At 48.2% G+C, this 20,500-nt stretch overlaps 1 pseudogene; it reads right to left on the reverse strand.

Annotated features, from left to right (window-relative positions):
* Positions 1–4,864: 4,864 nt before the first annotated feature.
* LOC114814548 lies at positions 4,865–19,826 on the reverse strand (annotated as a pseudogene).
* Between the last annotated feature and the right edge of the window lie 674 nt (positions 19,827–20,500).

Here is a 20,500-nt window from a genome sequence, read left to right on the forward strand (position 1 = left end):
ACTTTTGGACCTCAGCCTTTCCCTTCCTGGCCTGACACCCAACCCTTGTAGTTCCAGTTTTGGCCCCCCAGCTTTTGCCTCTAGGCCTGGCCCCCTGGCAATTGCCTTCAAGGCCTGTCCCTGAACCCTTCTCATTCCACTTTTGGCCCTCCAGGCTTTGCCTTCCAGGGGTGGCCCCGTACCCATCTCTTTTCAGTTTTGCCCCCCAACTTTTGCCTTCCAGTCCTGGCCCTGAATCCTTCTCTTTCCACTTTTGGACCCCCAGCGTTTGCCTTCCAAACTTGGCCATGAACGCTCCTTTCCAGTTTTGGCATCCCAGCATTTACCTTCCAAGCCTGGCTGCATGCCCTTCTCTTTCCAGTTTTGGCCTCCAGCCTTTGCCTGTCAGGGCTGTCCCCGAATTCTTCTCATTCCAGATTTGCCCCCCTACATCCTGTGCCTTCCAGTCCTTGCCCCCAATCCTTCTCTTTCCATTTTTGGCCCCCCAGTCTTTGCCTTCCAGGCCTGGCCACGAACCCTACTCTTTCCAGTTTTGGCACCCCCGTTTTGCCTTCCAGGCCTGGCCCGGGAACATTTCTCTTTTCAGTCCTGGCCCCCCAGCCTTTACCTTCCATGCCTGGCCCCCAAACCTTTGCCTTCCAGGCCTGGACCCAAACCCTTCTCGCTCCAGTTTTGCCCCCCAAGACCTTCCCTTCTAGGCCTAGACATGAAACCTTCTCTTTCCTGTTCTGACCCCCAGCCTTTGCCCTGTAGGCCTGTCCCAGAACACTTCTTGTTCCAGTTTAGGTCTCCCAGGCTTTGCCTTGCAGGCCTGTCCCCGAACCCTTCTAGTGCATTTATTCATTCGTTCGTTCATTCATTCATTCAATAGTATTTATTGAGCGCTTACTATGTGCAGAGCACTGTACTAAGCGCTTGGAATGTACAATTCAGCAACAGATAGAGACAATCCCTGCCCACTGATGGGCTTACAATCTAATCGGGGGAAACAGATGGACAAAAACAAGACAAAAAATAGCAATAAATAGAATCAAGGAGATGTACAACTCATTAACAAAATAAATAAGGTAATTAAAATATATACAAATGAGCACAGTGCTGAGGAGAGGGGAAGGGAGAGGGGGAGGAGCAAAGTGAAAGGGTGGCAAGGAGGCTTAGCTGAGGGGAGGTTAAGAGGGATCAGCGAGGGAGCAGAGGGAGCAGAGGGAAAAGGGGAAGGTCAGTCTGGGAAGACCTCTTGGAGGAGGTGACCTCTCGGTAGGGCTTTGAAGGGGGGAAGAGAGTTAGTTTGGCAGAAGTGAGGAAGGAGGGCATTCCAAGACAGCTGGAGGACGTGGGGCAGAGAGGTAGACGGCAAGATAGGCATGGATGGGGAACGGTGAGGAGGTGAGCAGCAGAGGAGCAGAGTTTGCGGGGTGGGCAGTAGAAAGAGAGAAGCAAGGTGATGGAGAGCCTTGAAGCCCAGAGTGAGAGTTTTTGTTTCGTGTGGAGGTTGATAGGCAACCACTGGAGAATTTTAAGGAGGGGAGTGACATGCCCAGAGCATTTCTGCAGGAAGATGATCCGGGCAGCAGAATGAAGAATACATTGGAGCGTGGAGGACAAGAGAAAGGGAGATCAGAGAGAAGCTTGACATAATAATCCATTAGGAATTTTATGAGAGCTTGTACCAGTAAGATAGCCATTTGGATGGAGAGGAAAGGGCGGATCTTGGCGACATTGTGAAGGTGAGACCGGCAGGCATTGGTGACAGATTGGATGTGTGGGGTGAATGCGAGAGCCGAGTCAAGGATGACACCAAGGTTGAGGACTTGAGAGATGGGAAGGATGGTCGTACCATCCACAGTGACAGGGAAGTCAGGAAGAGGACCGGGCTTGGGAGGGAAGATAAGGAGCTTAGTTTTGGACATGTTGAGTTTTAGGTGGCGGGCAGACATCCAGGTGGAGAGGTCCAGGAGTCAGGAGGAGATACAAGCCTGAAGGGAGAGGGAGAGAACAGGGGCAGAGATGTAGATTTGTGTGCCATCTGCATTGAGATGATAGTTGAAACTGTGGGAGCGAATGAGTTCACCAAGGGAGTGAGTGTAGATGGAGAACAGAAGAGGGCCAAGAACTAACCTTTGAGGAACTCTTACAGTTAGAGGATGAGAGGGGGAGGAAGAGCCCGTGAAGGAGACTAAGAATGAACGTCCAGAAAGATAAGAGGAGAACGAGGAGAGGATAGAGTCCGTGAAGTCAAGGTGAGATGAGTTGTGGAGGAGAAGGGGGAGGTCGACAGCGTCAAAGGAAGCTGAGAGGTCAAGGAGGATTAGGATAGAGTAGGAGCCATTAGATTTGGCAAGAATAAGGTCATGGGTGACCTTTGAGAAGGCAGTGTCGGTAGAGTGGAGGGGACAGAAGCCAGACTGGAGGGGGTCCAGGACAGAAATAGAATTGAGGAATTAAAGGCAGCGAGTGTAGACGACTCGTTCTAGGAGTTTGAAAGAAAAGGTAAGAGGGAGATAGGGTGATAACTGGAAGGGGAAGTGGGGTCGAGAGAGGGTTTTTTTAGGATGGGGGTGACATGGGCATGTTTGAAGGCAGAGGGAAAGAAGCCATTGGAGGGTGAATGGTTAAAGATACAAGTTAAGGAGGGGAGGAGGGAAAGGGCGATGGTTTTTATAAGATGAGCGGGAATGGGGTTCAAAGGACAGGTGGAGGGGATGGCACTTGCGAGGAGGGAGATCTTCTCTGAGGACACTGCAGGGAAGAATGGAAAAGTAGGGGAGAAGGTGCGGAGGAGGAGGCAGAAGGTGGAAGGGTGACTTTGGGGAGCTCAGACCTGATTGTGTTCATTTTGGGGATGAAGTAGGTGGCCAGATCGTTGTGGGTGAGGGATGGGAGAGGGGGAGGAACAGGGGGCCTGAGTAGAGAATTAAAAGTCCAGAACAATTGGCGGGAGTGACGGGCATGGGCGTCAATGAGGGAAGAAAAGTAGTTTTGCCTGGTGGAGGAGAGGGCAGAGTTAAGGCTGGAAAAGATAAATTTAAAATGGATAAGTTTGGCTTGGTGCTTGGACCTTCACCAGCAGCGCTCAACAGCACGAGCATAAGAGCGAAGGTGGCGGACAGAGGTAGAGACCCAAGTCCGTGGGTTAGTGGAGCGAGAGCGGCTGAGAGAAAAGGGGGCGAGTGAGTTGAGATAAGTAGAGAGGGTGGAGTTGAGAGCGGTAACCTGATCATCGAGAGTGGGAAGAGAGGATAGGGAGGCAAGGTGGGGAGAGATGCTTTGGGAGAGATGGATGGGATCAAGAGAGCGGAGGTCTCTGTCGGGGAGTAATACAGATTTGCAGGGGTAGAGATTGTGAGAGAGAAGGCAGGTGAGAAGGTTATGGTCGGAGAGAGGGATTTCAGAGTTGGTGAGGGAGGAGATGGTGCAGCGGTAGGAGATGACGGGATCCAGAGTGTGACCAGGTTGGTGAGTGGGAGAGGTGTGGTGGAGCAGGAGGTTGGCAGTCGAGGAGTGATAGCAAGCAGGTGGCGGAGGAGTCACTGAAGTCTCCGAGGATCAAAGTGGGCAGGGAGAAAGAGAGAAGGAAGGTGTGAAAGGGGTCAAGGTGGTTGAAGAAGTCGGAGGTGGGACCAGGAGGGCGGTAGATGACAGCTACAAGAATCTGGAGGGAGTGGTAGAGGTGAATGATATGGGCTTCAAAGGAGGGGAAAGAGAGGGAAGGGGGAGGAGGGATAGTGCGGAAGCGGCAACGGGGTGAGAAGAGGAAGCCGACGCCTCCTCCCTTTCCAATGAGTCTGGGGGTGGGGGTGGGAGAAGGAGAGGTCTCTGCTGGAGAGAGCAGCAGAAGAGACAGCGTCTTCATGAGTTAGCCAGGTCTCCGTAAGGGCGAGGAGGAGGAGAGAGCGGGAAAGGAAAAGGTCAAGGATGGAAGGTAGTTTGCCTGTAATGGAGAGGGGATTCCAAAGGCCTCACTTGACAGTAGCTGTGGGTGCAGGGGACGGAGTGGGGAGGGAGCGAGGGTTAGGATGGGAATGAGATGACAGGGGCCTGGGCGGGGAGAGGGGGATGAGGGGTGGCGGTGGGACAGGAGGACTGCGGTGGGGCGTGGGTGGGGAAGAGGGAAGGAGAGGGGGTGGGATGAGGGGGTTTGGTGGGGAGGAGCGCAGGGGGAGGTGGAAGAGGGGTGACACTAGTAAAGTGGGGTTCTAGGGTGGGGGAGGGGAGGAGGGGAGGAAGCAGAGGAGAGAGCGGGAAAGAGCTGGGCGAGAGAGGGGAAGGGGAAGGGGAGGATTGGGAGGGGAAGATGGGAGGAGGAGGGGTGGAAGGACATGGTGAGGTCAGAGAGGTAGGTGGCAGCACTGAGAACAATTAACAATAACATGCGAAAGTGGTAATATAGTAACATGATACAATAGGATATTATTAATAAGTGGGTGATGACCAGGGTCAGGTGTTGACCTGACTAAGGGTCGATCGGATCAAAATCAAAAGTCTAGTGGCAAGGAGAGTCCTGGGGCTCGTGGTCCAAATGCCTCTTTGGCGGCGGAGGGAGCCCTGAGGATGTCTGATGTGGGTTGCGGGTGCGTGTAGCAGCGAAAGTAACACAGTGAGAATAAGGGCACTGTTGCCCGGGGATGGGGGTGGGGAAGGGGGGGCGAAGGAAATATATCACCTCACAGAGGAAGAGGGAGTGAGGGCTTCCCAAAGGATAGCCGCTTCTGGGCGGGGGGGCGGGGAAGAGCGGCAGGGGAGCACAATGTCCCACGACTCTGGAGGGGGAGGGGATTTGCTGGGGAGAACAGAGTCCTGCGGTTCGGGTTTAATACCAGGATGGGCAAGAAGGGTCAGGGAAAGTTGGGGGGAGGTCTGGGAGCTACTCGTGGACCTGGTGGCTGCGGTGGCATGGGGGGCGGGGGGGTCCTCAGTGTCTGAGTCCTTGGGCAGGGGTGCAGAAGTCCGGGTTGGGGACCTGACCATAAGCCCAGGGGCAGGTCATTGAAGTCTGATAGCATGGCTCCAAGGGAGCAGAGGTCCTGAGTCCACATGGCGGCGATGACTGGAGGAGAAAGATTCAGCCGGGAATAAGGGGACTTGCTGTGTCAACTGGGCATTGACTAGAAGCCCAGAGACAGATTGGTAGGGCTGGCAACTGGTAACTGTCTTGAGTATTCTCCAAAAGTGGCCAGAAATGTGCAGTGGAGAAAATATCGAGTTTTACATAAGGAGAGTCTCATTCGAGTGGTCATGCCACGCATATGGAAGTTGCAAATGCTTGCTTGCTAAACCTGTGTGAATGATGGTGTGAGTGGAGAAGGAAATGACCAACATCGCTCTGCCCTCTGAGTGGTGCTCATGTGAATCTCGGGGGATAAAAAATAGGTCTGGCAAAGGTCCTACAGCAGGTTTTCTACAAGTATTTTTTTACAGCGTCATTTTTCTGGTCATTCTGCTGGGGGCGGAAAAGGGTCTGCGGTTCACCTAGGCAATAAACTCGGCTCTATTCTCCTCAAGAGCTCACTTGCTGTTAGATAACTTAGAGCTGCCCTGGGCCAGTACCCAAACACTTCTGGTGTTGCCTGAGGATGTGAGTTGGGGAGGAGTCTTTTGGGATCCTGGGTAACACACCCCTCCCCCGGGGCAACTCTCCTATGGGAAGGGGAAATGGAAGAAAAGGAGAAAAGTTCCTGGTCACTCCTGTAAACAGGCGCCAAATCCATCCTCGGTTGACCCAGGCCCTTCTTCCTGTCCCAAAGCCGCATTGGACCCACAGCAGACTGGGGCTGAGGGCATAGAAGGATTCAGAAGGGGCATGCCTCACCTGCATATGGACGTGTAGTTTTTCGGTGGTGTCAGCTTGCTCCTCACAGAACAGACAAGCAGCACACACAGGATGCTCTTCCCAGTTTCCCAGTTAGACCAATCTATGGGAGAGACGGTGGAGGGCATGGTCAGCCAGCTCCAGGGAAGGGCCGGGCTGAGATCGTGGCTAGCACCAGATCTGAAGCATCTCCCCTTAGGGACTCCCACCCACCCTCACCAGGCGCAGAGGCTATTTTGTAATAACTAGCTGTGAACTGGAGAGGTTCTATTGCTTTAAGGGCAGGGCTAGGGCAGTGAGTGGAGTTGAGTCTCTAATAATGGCTGGTACTGATTTCTGTCTCAGCTGTAGGAAGGTTCCTCTGCTGCAGGACACCCAGAATCGAGGGTTCTAGCAGGGAATTCTCATTTCCTACTCTTCCTGAAGGTCCAGCAGCTCCCAATCATCTTCTGACTGAACTTCTTCCCAGGATTTCCCAAGTTCCTATGCAAAGTGGACATTAGAAGCAGAAGGTGATGTTAGGAGGCCAGAGAAGCCTGCACAAATAAAGAGCCAAGAAGGGGGGAGCGGGGAGGGGAGCCCAGGAGGTAGCAACAAGAGAGCCCCTCGTCCTCCCAGCAATCATTAATAGGGTTTGGGTATTGTGGGGTCTAGCCCAGAGTTCTGGTCACCTAAGCAAATGAGTGCCCATAATCACATCATCCATTCAAAATGGCTGTAATAAAAATGATGATGGCATTTATTGAGCACTCTACTAAGCATTGAGGTAATCAATCAATCCTATTTATTGAGCGCTTAGTATGTGCAGGGCATTATGCTACGGGCTTGGGAGAGAACAACACAACATTATAATAGATACATTACCAGTCCACAACAAGCTTGCAGTCTAAAAGGGGAGACAGACATTAATATAAATAAATAAAATTACAGATGTGTGCAGAAGTGCTGTGGGGATTGGGGCAGGAATGGTGAATAAAGGGAGCAGGTCAGGGTGATGCAGAAGGGAGTGGGAAAAGAGGAAATGAGGGCTTAGTCAGGGAAGGCCTCTTGGAGAAAATAGAAATGAAAAGGGAGAGCATCCAGACCACAGGCAGGATGTGGGCGAGAGGTCAGACTCCTTGGGAAACATTTGAGCGAGCACAGTCAAGGCCAACCCCCACCCCATCCTGCCTAGTTATTTGCACACTGCCGGCATAGTGCCAACCCCAGATGGGAGGAAAACGGACCTGCTGAAGGAAGGAGGCCCCACTGAACGACCACCAAGGACATACTGCCTTTCGAACTTTGGGGCCCCAGGGATATCTGGAAGGGAGCATCAAGACAGGTGGCCGATGCTCCGCCCCCCCCCCCCCCCAGAACAGGGTCCCCTTTGCTCTTGGCACAACAGAGGGGATATAAGGCAGTGCATGGGGAGGGAGGGTGCAGTGTGATCTCTCCAAGTCCACCGGCCACCACGGACTGTTCTGTGGGTAAGCCCCCCCCCCCCACTCCACTCTGAATAAACCATCAACCTGGATTTATTCGCCTCTTTCTTCAGTATTCCATTACAATCGATATACAGGGGACGGGTAGTCTATGCAGGCTCCGATCCCACCTGGTACAGTCAGTGGCAAGATAGATAAGATCAAGGTACAGTGAATAGGTTGGCTTTAGGGGAGCAGAGTGTGCAGGCTGGGTTGTAATAGGAGAGCAACAAGGTTTGGTAGGAGGGGCAAGGTGATTGAATGCTTTAAAGCCGATGGTAAGACGTTTCTGTCTGATACGGAGGTAGATGGGCAACCATTGGAGTTCTAGAGGAGTGGAAAAACAAGACCTGAACATTTCTGTAGAAAAATGATCCAGGTAGCAGAATGAAATATAGACTGGACAGGGGGAATACAGGAGGCAGGGAGGTCAGCAAGGAGACTGATACAGTAATCAAGATGGGATACAATAATTGCTTGGATTAATGATGATGATTATGACATTTGTTAAATTCCTACTATGTGCAAAGCACTGTTCTAAGCGCTGGGTTAGCAGTTTGGATGGAGAAGAATGGCCAGATTTTGGTGACGTTGTGAAGGTCAAACTGACAGGATTTAGTGATGGATTGAATATGTGGTTTGAATGAGAGAGAAGTCAGGGATAACACCAAGATTATGGACTTGAGAGACAGGAAGGATGCTGCCCTCTAAAGGGATAGAAAAGTCTTGGGAAGGACAGGGTTTGGGTGGGAAGATAGGGAGTTCTGTTCTGGACGTATTAAGCTTGAGGTGACAGTGGGACATCCAAGTAGATATGTTTTGAAGGCAACCCAAGTCTTCTGACTCCTAAATCCATGCTTTTGCCACTAAGTCATGCTGCTTCTCTAAGACAATCAAAGAATTACAAGATTACAAGGTAACCAAAGAAGCAGCAAGGCCTAATGGGTAGGGTACGGTCCTGGAAGTCAAAAGGACCTGGGTTCTAATCCCAGATTTGACACTTGTCTGCTGTGGGACTTTAGGCAAGTCACATAACATCTCTGTGCCTCAGCTCCCTCATCTGTAAAATGGGAATCAATACTGTGAACCACATGTGGGCAGAGATTGATTAGCTTGAATCTATCCCAGTTCTTAGTACAGTGCTTGGCAAATAGTAAGCACTTAACAAATACCATTTTAAAAAGTCAGACACAGTCCCTGCCCTAAATGGGCTCAGAGTCTAAGTGGAAGAGGGGAGAACAGGTATTGAATATTCATTTTACAGATGAGGAAACTGAGATACAGAAAAATTGACTTGCTGAGATCACAGAGCAGACAAGTGGCAGAACCGGATAGAACCCAGGGCCTCTGACCTGCAGACCCAAGCTATTTCCACTAGGCTATTTCCACTTCTCATTCAGTACTCAATGAATAAAGAATAATAAATGAATAAAACAGATGAGCTGTGCTAATCCATTTGTGAAATGTAGAAGAGTAAGGAGTAGTAGAGAAGCAGCGTGGCTCAGTGGAAAGAGCACGGGCTTTGGAGTCAGGGCTCATGAGTTCGAATCCCAGCTCTGCCACTTGTCGGCTGTGTGACTGTGGGCAAGTCACTTAACTTCTCTGTGCCTCAGTTCCCTCATCTGTAAAATGGGGATTAAGACTGTGAGCCCCACGTGGGACAACCTGATTCCCCTATGTCTACCCCAGCTCTTAGAACAGTGCTCGGCACATAGTAAGCGCTTAACAAATACCAAAAAAAAAAGGAGTAAGGAGAGACAGAGAAAGCAAGAACCAAATTAGGCAAGCTACCTTTGTGTGTATGGGACAGTGGATGGAGGCTGCATCTCTCTTTCCCAGAGGGGGCAGTTCTGCCACTCAAAAATCCCTGAAGACCCCAGGCCCAGCCTAGGACCAGCAGCTCTGGGCTGCGTTTACAGAAGGTAACCGAACTTGCGTGGGAGAAGATGGGGGGAAGATGAGGGGAAGACTGTCTGAGTTTCCTCCTCAGTAAAATAAGAATAACATCACCTTCCTAACTCATAGGGATTTCATGAAAATGACACAAGATTTAGGCTTTAGAAATGTTTTGGGAAAATTAAAAAAAAACAAAAACCTTCACTAATTTGAGGTCTCATCACTAATTACTATGTCTCTCTTTATTGCCAAATTGTACTTTCCAAGCACTTAGTATATACAGTGCTTTGCACACAGTAAGCACTCAATAAATACAGTCGAATGAATGAACCCCTCCTCACCTCTTCAGAGTGGGTTATTTTCCTGACACACTGGTGGTCCCGGGAAGGCTGTGGGCAGGCAAGGATAATAAACTCTGACAGTGGGAAATACTCTTTTGTTGGGTGATGATCTGCTTTTCCTGAATTCAGTCGTGAGCCAAAGTAGCTGCTTTGGAAACTCTGATGCTGCCAAGGAAATAATCCTGGAAAGGTCCTTGACTCAGGTTTGGGTGGAGGGAGGACCTGGTATGGAGGACCAGAGATGGTTAGGCCAAGATTTCTATCAATCAATGGTATTTATTGGTGTTTACTGAATGCAGACAACTGGACTAAGTGCTTGGTAAAGTACAACAGAAAAAGAGTTTGTAGACACACTTCTTGCCCACGAAGAATTTACAGTATAGGAGGGGAACAGATATGCAGATAAATTACAGATGGACATGTGTACATAAGGGCTATGGGGTTGAATGTGGGTAGATGGTGAATATCAAAATGTTTAAGGCAACTAAGGATCCATATGCAGAGCTCTGTGATTAGTCCCCCAGGTTGGGAGAACAAGTCTTAACAAATAATTGATAACATAAAATCAATCATAGTCTCTGTTCTTCACATTGATCTGGCAGTGCTCCTTCTTTTGCATGTGCTCTTTCAAGGTACTTTTGTCTAGAAGATTTTTTATGGTATTTCTTAAACACCATGAGCCAGGCACTGTGACTAGTGCTGGGTAGCTGCAAGCCAATAATAATAATCATGATAATAATGTTGGTGTTTGTTAAGCACTTACTATGTACAGAGCACTGTTCTAAGTGCTGGGGTAGATACAGGGTAATCAGGTTGTCCCACATGAGGCTCAGTGTTAATCCCCATTTCACAGATGAAGTAACTGAGGCACAGAGAAGTTAAGTGACTTGCCCACAGACATACAGCTGACAAGTGGCAGAGTTGGATTCGAACCCATGACCTCTAACTCCCAAGCCCATGCTCTTTCCACTGAGCCATGCTGCTTCTCAATCAGGTTGGACACAGTCCATTTCCCAGTGAAGCTTATAATCTTAACCCCCATTTTAAAGATGATGTACCTGAGGCACAGAGATGTTAAATGACTTGCCCAAGGTCACATAACAAAGATGTGGCCGAGCTGGGTAGGACCCAGGTCCTTCTGACACCCAGGTCCGGACTCTGCTAACTCTGCTTTACTCTTCTAAAAGCTCAAAATCCTGCTCTGCACCAATCAAGTCTGTGCTTAGTCAATTCTATGCCTTGATTGTTTGACTATTTAAGAATAGGTTCTAAATTAGTGATATTGATTAATTAATTTACTGTTTGGCTGATGAGTGCACTGACAGAACATTCAGAACATTCAGAACATTCAGAACATTCAGAACATTCACCTGCAAAACAGCAGATGGATGAAAGGGAAAATTTTTCTCATGTCAAAGACCACACAATTTTCCTACTCTCTCTGATGGCTTTCTTGGGACTTTGACTCAGCATGGAGAGACAGAAGAGACTTGTGTGTTAAGATCTAGTTCCACCACTTGGACACACGGAAGAAACCTCTACCTCACCCAACTAAAATCTCAGCATGGTGGGGATGGGGGGTGGGGGGAATCTCTCCCAGGCTCTTCCAGGGGAGAACTCCCCCTGGTTTTTCCCAGAACTCATCCAGGTCCCTGGGAAGCTCTGCCATCAATTGCTTTCGGGGTCATATCTCCGCTGTTGGGATCCTCGGGGTGGACCATGGTTTGTCTGGGTGAATGAATCCTACTCACTGAGCAGGGAGGTGAGAGACTCTAAAGGCCGAGAGTCAGGCTGTTCACGATGGGGTCTGGGAAAACAGGGGCCAGGAGCCATAGCTGAGCTGTGGGAAGCCATGTTCAGGAGCACTAATGAATCTATTCCTTTAACCACGATGGCCAATGACAGAGACTGGGGCCCTTGGGAAACACAGAACAGAGAGCCGAAACAGGTGCTCAAAGCATAGAGGTGAGGCTAGGGCTGCTGGAACTCAGACTGAAGATGCACTGGCTAGGTTACTTAACCCATTTTACCTTTATCTGGGATCCATCATGATGGGGGTGGGGATTGAAAAATAGTTTGGAGGAGAAGGAGTTATCTTGGCTGACATAGATGGAGAAGACAGTCGATTATCTAGGTATTTTTCCCAGCTCAGTCGTGGGTCTTTTCATCACCTCAGGCAAATCTTTCAAATACAAATCACAATCACACTCACAAAACTTTGAAGTACATGACTAAAAAAGAAGAAATGCACAAGGTAGTGATAGTGGCTAATGGGACATCCCAACCAGGAAAGAAAGCTATCAATCCAGGAAGGCTTCAAGGAGGAAGTAGCATTTGGTTCTGAAGGAGAGTTCTGATCTTGATTCTATTTATTGCTATTGTTCTTGTCTGTCCGTCTCCCCCGATTAGACTATAAGCCCGTCAAAGGGCAGGGACTGTCTCTATCTGTTACCGATTTGTACATTCCAAGCTCTTAGTGCAGTGCTCTGCACATAGTAAGTGCTCAGTAAATACTATTGAATGAATGTGTTCTGGCTGAGGGAGGAGGGCAGAGTGATTTCTGGAGTGGGAACAGAGTAGGATATACAATATTGTAAGATCACCAGCGAGGTGCATTTGGAAGGTTTGCTTGGTAGGAGGAAAGGCCACAGCCTGGGTAGGAGGTTTGGGAGAAGAGATTAGATTGGTATCAGGGAGATAGTAGGATGACAGTCCTAAAGTCAAGAGAGAGGAGTTCTCATTTGATGTGAGTAGAAATGAGTTGGTGAGAAACATGTGACACATTCTCAGCCCATGAGGAGCTTTCACTCTAATGGGTAAGTTAGAAATAAAACATATCAAAAAATGGAGTGGTCAGAATAAGTTACTGAGTGTTTAGTGAGATTCCCCACTCCACCATTTGCCTGCTGTGTGACCTTGGGCAAATCACTTCACTTCTCTGTGCCTCGGTTCCCTCATCTGTAAAATGGGGATTAAGACTGCAAGCCCTATGTAGGACAGGGACTATGTCCAACCCTACTGTCTTATACTTACCCCAACACTTAGAACTTGCCTGGCAAATAGTAAGTGCTTAACAAATGCCATAATAGTAATTAATTAATAATGATTTATTCATTCATTCTACTTCTGCTATTACATCTGCTGCTCCTATGACTACTATATCTTCTCTGCCTACTTCTAGTACTGCTACTACTTCTGCTACTACTACTAGTCCTCAGCTATTATTACTTTTACTGTTGCCTCAATTATCAATCAATCCATCAGTCAGTGGTATTTATTGAACACTTCCTGTTTGTGACGCACTGTGCAATGCGCTTGGGAGAGTAAAATACAGTAGAGTAGATAGTCATGATCCTTGCCTACAAGGAACTTACAGTCTAAAGAGGGCAACAGGCGCTCAGATAAATTACAGATGGGTTTGTACATGAGCTCTGTGGCACTGAAAGAGGGATGAATATCAAAGTGTTTAAGGTGTAGAGATCCAAGTCCGTAGGTGATCCAGAAGGGATCCAGAGGGCTTAGTCAGGGAAGGGTTTTTGGAGGAGATACGATTTAGAAGGGCTTTGAAGGCGCAGTTCCTCCAAGATGCCTTCCCTGACTAAGCCCTCCTTTCCTCTTCTCCCCGTCCTTTCTACTTTGCCCTGACTTGCTCCCTTTATTCATCCCCATCCTAGCCCTACAGCACTCATGCACAAATTATTTATTTATTTATTTATTTATTTATATCAAAGTCTGCATCCCCCTCTAGACTGTAAACTCTGTGTGGGAAGGGAATATATCTGTTTATTTTTACATTGAGTAAATGAATGAAGTGGAGGTATTGGTGGCCTGTCAGATATGAAGGGGGGGGGGTGGAAGGGTGGAATTCCAAGCCAAAGGGAGGATGTGGGCAGTAAGCCCGTCAAACGGCAGGGACTGTCTCTATCTGTTGCCGACTTGTTCATCCCAAGCGCTTAGTACAGTGCTCTGCACATAGTAAGCGCTCAATAAATACTATTGAATGAAAGGTCTGTGGTGAGAAAGAAGGGATTGAGGTACAATGAGGAGGCTGGTATTAAAGAAGCTAAGTGTGTGGGTTGGGTTGCAGTAGGAGATGAGGGAGGTAAGATAATAATAATAATAATGATGTTGGTATTTGTTAAGCGCTTACTGTGTGCAGAGCACTGTTCTAAGCGCTGGGGGAGATACAGGGTAATCAGGTTGTCCCACGTGAGGCTCACAGTTAATCCCCATTTTACAGATGAGGTCACTGAGGCCCAGAGAAGTTAAGTGACTTGCCCATAGTCACACAGCTGACAAGTGGCAAAGTCGGGATTCAAACCCATGACCTCTGACTCCCAAGCCCGGGCTCTTTCCACTGAGCCACGCTGGGGGAGAGCTGATTAAGTGCCTTAAAGCCTACAGTTAGGTTTTTCTATTTGATTCACAGTTAGATGACCAACAATTGGAGGTTTTTGAGGAGAGGGGAGATATGGACTGAACCTTTTTATAAGAGAAATGGTCCGGGCAGCGGGTGAAGTATGGACTGAAGATGGGAGAGACAGAGAATCACTATTACTACTACTATTGATTTGTTTGTTTATTCATTCATTCATGTGTTCATTTCATCGTATTTATTGAGCACTTACTGTGCACAAAGCACTGCACTAAGCGCTTGGAAAAGTCTGATGCAGCAATGAAGAGTGATAATCCCTGCCCATAATGACCTCTCAGGCTGGGATGGCGGGACACAGACATTAATTCAAATAAACAGATATCCATACAAAAAAAAACCCAGCTATATACATAGGTGCTGTGGGGCTGTAAGGTGGAGAAGAGCAAAGAAAACAAGTCATGGTGAAGTAGAAGGGACTGGAAGATGAAGAAAAGTGGTACTTAGTCTGGGAAGGTCTCTTGGAGGAGATGTGCCTTCAGTCAGATTTTGAAGAGGTGGGGGGAGAGTAATTGTCTAGTGCATTTGAGACATATGTTCCAAGCCAGAGGCAGGATGTGGGTTAGGGGTCAATGGCAAGACAAGAGAGATTAGGGCACAGTGAGAAGGTTAGCACTAGAGGAGCGAAGTGTTCGGGCAGGATTGTAGAAGGAGAGAAGTGAGATGAAAGTAGGAGGGGGCAAGGTGATGGAGTGCTTTAAAGCCAATGGGGAGGAGTTTTTGTTTTATACGAAGGTGGATGGGCAATCATTGGAGTTTTTTGAGGAGAGGGGTGATGTGTCCAGAACATTTTGGTAGAAAAATTATCCAGGAAACAAAGTGAAGTATGGACTGGAGTGAGGAGAGATAGGAGGCTGGAGGTCAGCATGGAGAGACTGATGCAGGAATCCAGGCAGGATAAGATGAGTGATTGTATTAACGTGGTAGCAGTTTGGATGGAGAGGAAAGGGCAGATTTTAACGATGTTGTGAATATGGGACCTCAGGATTTCTTGACGGATTGAATCTGTGAGTTGAATAAGAGAGAGGGGTCAAGGATAATGCCAAGGTAACAGGCTTGTGAGATAGGAAGGATGGTGGTGCTGTCTACAGTGATGGGAAAGTACTACTTACTAGTATTATTCTGAACCCCATATGGTACAGAGACTCTGTCTTACCCGATTTCCTTGTAACCACCCCAGCACTTAGTACAGTACCTGACACATAGTAAGCACGTAACAAATACCACAATTATTGTTCTACAATTCATACAATCACAACCAGCTCTAAAGTTGTTGCGGAAAGGAATGGGGCAGATCTAGTGGACAAAGTGGTGGGCGGCTCAGACTTGGGAGTGCAAACAGAAAAAGAGGATGAAAAAGGATGACCTGAGGAGGTAGCTGAAAGTCCGTCCTCACTAAGGGAAGCTTTGGCTATTCAATTTCGTTTTCTGTTACAGAATCACTTAAAGCCTCTTATTTCTCCTTAAAGAAAGTCCCTCTTGTCTCCGTCCTTGATGTCCTACTTCACCTGCTTGCTTCGTGGGGTTCAGCATGGGGGCCACAGAGGAGTTTAGCACTGCCACCCTCTTGTTAAAGTCTAAACTTTGGGGGATGGCTTGATGTGCATGAACATGCAACTGCTGTAAGAGAGAAAGATGACGAGCGTGTGGGAAAAAAAGGCTTTTTTTTTCTTTGCTGGGTGGAGGACAGTCTCAGGATGGTGTGGGTGATGGCCAACTCTGAAATCCCTCTCTCGGACCATAACCTTCCGCCCTCCACCCCCCAACCCTCTCCCCTACTTTCCCATCCTTCCTTGCAGTATCCTCAGAAAAGAACTCCTCCCTCCTCTCAAGTGCCACCCCCTCCACCTGTGCTTTGGACCCCATTACTGCTCACTTTATAAAAACCATCATCCCTTCCTTCTTCCCCTCCTTAACTTTTATCTTTAACCGCTCACTCTCCAATGGCTTTTTCCCCTCTGCCTTCAAACACATCCCTGTCACCCCCATCCTAAAAAAACCCTCTCTCTATCCCACTTCCCCTTCCAGTTATTGCTCTATCTCCTTCCTTTCCAAGCTTCTAGAACGAGTCGTCTACACTCGCTGCCTAGAATTCCTTAACTCCAATTCTCTCCTGGACCCCTTCCAATCTGGCTTCCATCCCCTCCACTCTACCGAGACTGCTTTCTCAAATGTCACCCATGATCTCCTTCTTGCCAAATCCAATGGTTCCTACTCTATCCTAATCCTCCTCGACCTCTCAGCTGCCTTTGACACTGTAGACCATCCCCTTCACCTCCACACCTTATCTCACCTTGGCCTCACAGACTCCGTCCTCTCCTGGTTCTCCTCTTATCTTTCTGGACGTTCATTCTCCGTCTCCTTCGCAGGCTCCTCCTCCCCCTCCTATCCTCTAACTGTAGGGGTTCCTCAAGGGTCAGTTTTTGGCCTCTTCTGTTCTCCATCTACACTCACTCCCTTGGTGAACTCATTCGCTCCCACAGCTTCAACTATCATCTCTATGCAGATGACACACAAATCTACATCTCCGCCCCTGTTCTCTCCCCATCCCTTCAGACTCGTATCTCCTCCTGCCTCCAGGACCTCTCCACCTGGATGTCTGTCCGCCACCTAAAACTCAACATGTCCAAAACTGAGCTCCTTATCTTCCCTCCCAAGCCCTGTCCTCTTCCTGATCTGTCACTGTGGATGGTACAACCATCCTTCCCGTCTCTCAAGCCCGCAATCTTGGTGTCATTCTTAATTCAGCTCTCTCATTCACCCCACGTATCCAGTCCATCACCAAGGCTTGCTGGTCTCACCTGCACAATATCGCCAAGATCTGCCCTTTCCTCTCCATCCAAACGGCTATCTTACTGGTACAGGCTCTCATAATATCCCGGCTGGATTACTGTGTCAGCCTTCTCTCTCATCTCCCTTCCTCCTGTCTCTCCCTGCTCCAGTCTATTCTTCATTCCCCTGCTCGGCTCATCTTCCTGCAGAAACGCTCTGGGCATGTTACTCCCCTCCTTAAAAACCTCCAGTGGTTGCCTATCAACCTCCACATGAAACAAAAACTTCTCACTCTAGGCTTCAAGGCTCTCCATCTCCTTGCCCCCTCCTACCTCTCCTCACTTCTCTCTTTCTACTGCCCACCCCGCATGCTCTGCTCCTCTGCCACTCACCTCCTCACTGTCCCCCGTTCTCTCCTATCCTGCCATTGACCCCTGGCCCACGTCCTCCTGATGTCCTGGAATGCCCTCCCTCTTCACCTCCGCCAAACTAACTCTCTTCCTCTCTTCAAAGCCCTGCTGAGAGCTCACCTTCTCCAAGAGGCCTTCCCAGACTAAACTTCCCCTTTTCCCTCTGCTCCCTCTGCTGCCTCTCTTTTCCCCCTTCACCTCCCCTCAGCTAAGTCCCCTTCCCCACTTTCCCTCTGCTCCTCCCCCTTGTGCTCATTTGTATATATTTTTATTATCCTATTTATTTTGTTAATGAGGTGTACATCCCCTTGATTCTATTTATTGCTATTAAGTTGTCTTGTTTTTGTCCATCTGTCTCCCCCGATTAGACTGTAAGCCCGTCAATGGGCAGAGATTGTCTCTATCTGTTCCCGAATTGTACATTCCAAGTTTTTAGTATAGTGCTCTACACATAGTAAGCGCTCAATAAATACTATTGAATGTATGATGGTCGTGTAGGACATGGTGTCTAGTGCCAGAGTGACCAGGAGTGTCCCCACTGTAAATGTAAAATTCATCTGCTCAAATAATTGCATGTCAATGCACAAGATTTCTAGCTTGGGTGCAGTGTCACAGGTAAATAGTTCGATCACAGATGTTCAGCTGGAGACCCAGGATAAGGCCAGGAAAGATGATCAGGAAGCCAACCAGCCAGGAGCAGAGGACCAGCAGGGTGCAGACACTATGGCTCATGATGGTCAAGTAGTGTAATGGCTGGCAGATGGCGACATAGTGGTCGTAGGACATGGAGGCCAAGAGGAAGAACTCCATCGCCCCCAGAAGGATGTAAAAGAACAACTGAATGGCACAAGCCTTATAGGAAATGGTTTTGTCCCTGCCCAAAATTCCCACCAGCAGTTTGGGAATGGGGACCGACTTAAAATAAATTTTTTAGGAAAGAGAAATTCTAGAAGAAGAAGTACACTGGGGTGTGGAGGTGGGAGTTCAGTAGAGTGAGGGTGAGGATGGTCTGGTTCCCAGGGATGCTTAACAGGTAACTGAGTAGCAGGAATAAGAAGATGACAATCTTCCAGTATTGATTGTTCCCCAGCCCTAGGAGGATGAACTTAGTCACTGAGGTCTGATTTCTCAACGCTGACTCTGTATTTCCTCCGGAGTCACACCTGAGGATGAAAGAGGAAGCAGAACTGAAGTTGGTCAGGGCATTTTTCCATGTATTGTTATATTATACTCTCCCATACGCTTAGTATAGCGCTTTGCAAACAGTAAGAGCTCAATAAATATGATTAAATGAGGAAAGAGGATGAAAAGGGAAACTCAAAGAAGCCAGATGGAATGCTTCTCCTTCTCTCATTGGACCGAATCATTATCATCACTGGCTGAAACCAATTCTCATCAGTGTTTACTGGGCACCTCTTCTGTACACAACACTCTCATAAGCTCTTAGGGAAGTAAAATCAATCAATCAGTGGTATTTATTGAGACCTTACTGCATACAGAGCACAACAATAGAATACAGATCCTGCCTGTATGGAGTTTACAGTCTGATGGAAGAGATCAGCAGTAAAAATCAGCTATCGAGGAATTCACCCCGATTTTTGAACCCAGGGGCCTGCCAGGGGAGGTCATCACTCTCGTCACCCACCTCCACGCAGAGCTGGGGCTGGAACTCCAGGTATCCCAGAGCTGAGGACTATCAAATGGACCCCTAGAAGGGCTCCAGGCCAGAATCTGCCTGGTGAAAAGGTGACAGTTGCCAGGGGCAACAGATCACCTGAAGCACGGGCCAATCCCAACCCCTCAGAGATTGATCCAGCCAGCAAAAATACCAGTCCAGCTGATTCCTTTCCACTTGTCGCTATTTCCTTCCCTGCCCAAATCAGAAAGGTCAGATATGGGACAGGAAAACCCAGCAGAGATCAGATTTTGGGAGGACCGAGATACTTAAGGAGGAGCTTGTACTTAGTTTTCTGAAACTCTTGATGGTTTTGTTCAGAGTTTTCACCCTGAATATTCGGTTTGTTCATTTAAGAATACGAATCAACTTTCTCCCTGTTCTCAGGAAGCATTTCATACCATTTAGGCAGCACAAATCTCTCCCCATTTTCGTGGTGTCCTGCCAGGCAGGACAGAATCTCCCTTATCCTCCTACTTCTGCCGCTGCTACTTTCATTGGTATGCAGAGGGGAGAAGAGTTGGGGTCCTGGGGAACACCCTCCTTGCCAGCCTTCCAGCGGGGAAGGAGAAAACTGTTCAAGAGGGAAGGAAAGACAGGATAGCTGAGACTACAGAAAGTAAGCTGCTTCCTAACATTCACAGAAAGGAGTTTTGACATTATTCTTCTCTCCCTCAGCCCTTATTTTACAGGGGCAAAATTCAGCCCCTTTTATGAGTTCTTCCCAGTGCAGATGGTGAGGGCTCTTTAGATAACAAAGGAGACATTCCCTGGAGATGGAGACATTCCCTGGAGATGCTTATTGCAAGGCACTAATGAACTCGGCTCTCAAAGCCGAGACTTTTGAGCCGAGACTTCAGATCAAAGACTTCTGAATTGGGTGGGTAAAAGGAAGTGCCAGGAAAGACCCCGAAGGAGTGTTGGGGATCTTGAAGGCCTCTTTCCTGCAGTTGGGGCTGGCTTTGCCAATCCGCTCATTACCCAGTGGTCCCTGGTCCCTGGGCTACTCGTGGGGGAAAAGTGGCCATTGTACTCCTAGCTATACTGGGAAGCTGCTGTTGCTCTTTTGTTTTTCTTCTCCTGCTGTTCTCAAGAAAGTGGAAAATATCCCTCTGGCCCTTGGTCCCACTTCATTCATTTAAATTGTATTTCAATCAGTCGAATTCACTGAATACAAAGCACTGTACTAAGCGTTTGGGAGAGTACAATATAACAATAAATAAACATATTCCCTGCCCATAGCGAGCTTAGAGTCTAGAAATGGGAGAGTGGTATTAATATACTTATATAAAATTAAAGATATGTCCATAATAGCTGTGGAGCCGGGAGGGGGGCAATGAATAAAGGAAGCAAGTCAGGATGATGCAGAAGGGAGTGGGGGAAGAAGAAATTAGGGCTTAGGGAAGGCCACAGTGTGACGTACTCAGTGATGTCTAATTACTTCAGGAAAGCTCAGCAAGGTCTGCAGATGATGTAATCTTGGATACCCTCTCCACTCCCCCCATACGAATTGGACTTCCAGGTCTATAAATTAATCAATCAATCAGTCAGTCAATCTGTCACTCCTTTAGTCCATCTCTGATATTTACTGAGCACCTATTGAGTGCAAATCAATCAATCAATTGATCTCATGGTATCTTTTCAGTCTATTGAGTGCAAAGCAATCCATCAATTAATGAAATTGTATTTGTTGATCACTTAC

This window comes from Ornithorhynchus anatinus, chromosome 10 (genome assembly GCF_004115215.2).
Source record: "Ornithorhynchus anatinus isolate Pmale09 chromosome 10, mOrnAna1.pri.v4, whole genome shotgun sequence".
In the NCBI taxonomy this organism is placed as follows: domain Eukaryota; kingdom Metazoa; phylum Chordata; class Mammalia; order Monotremata; family Ornithorhynchidae; genus Ornithorhynchus; species Ornithorhynchus anatinus.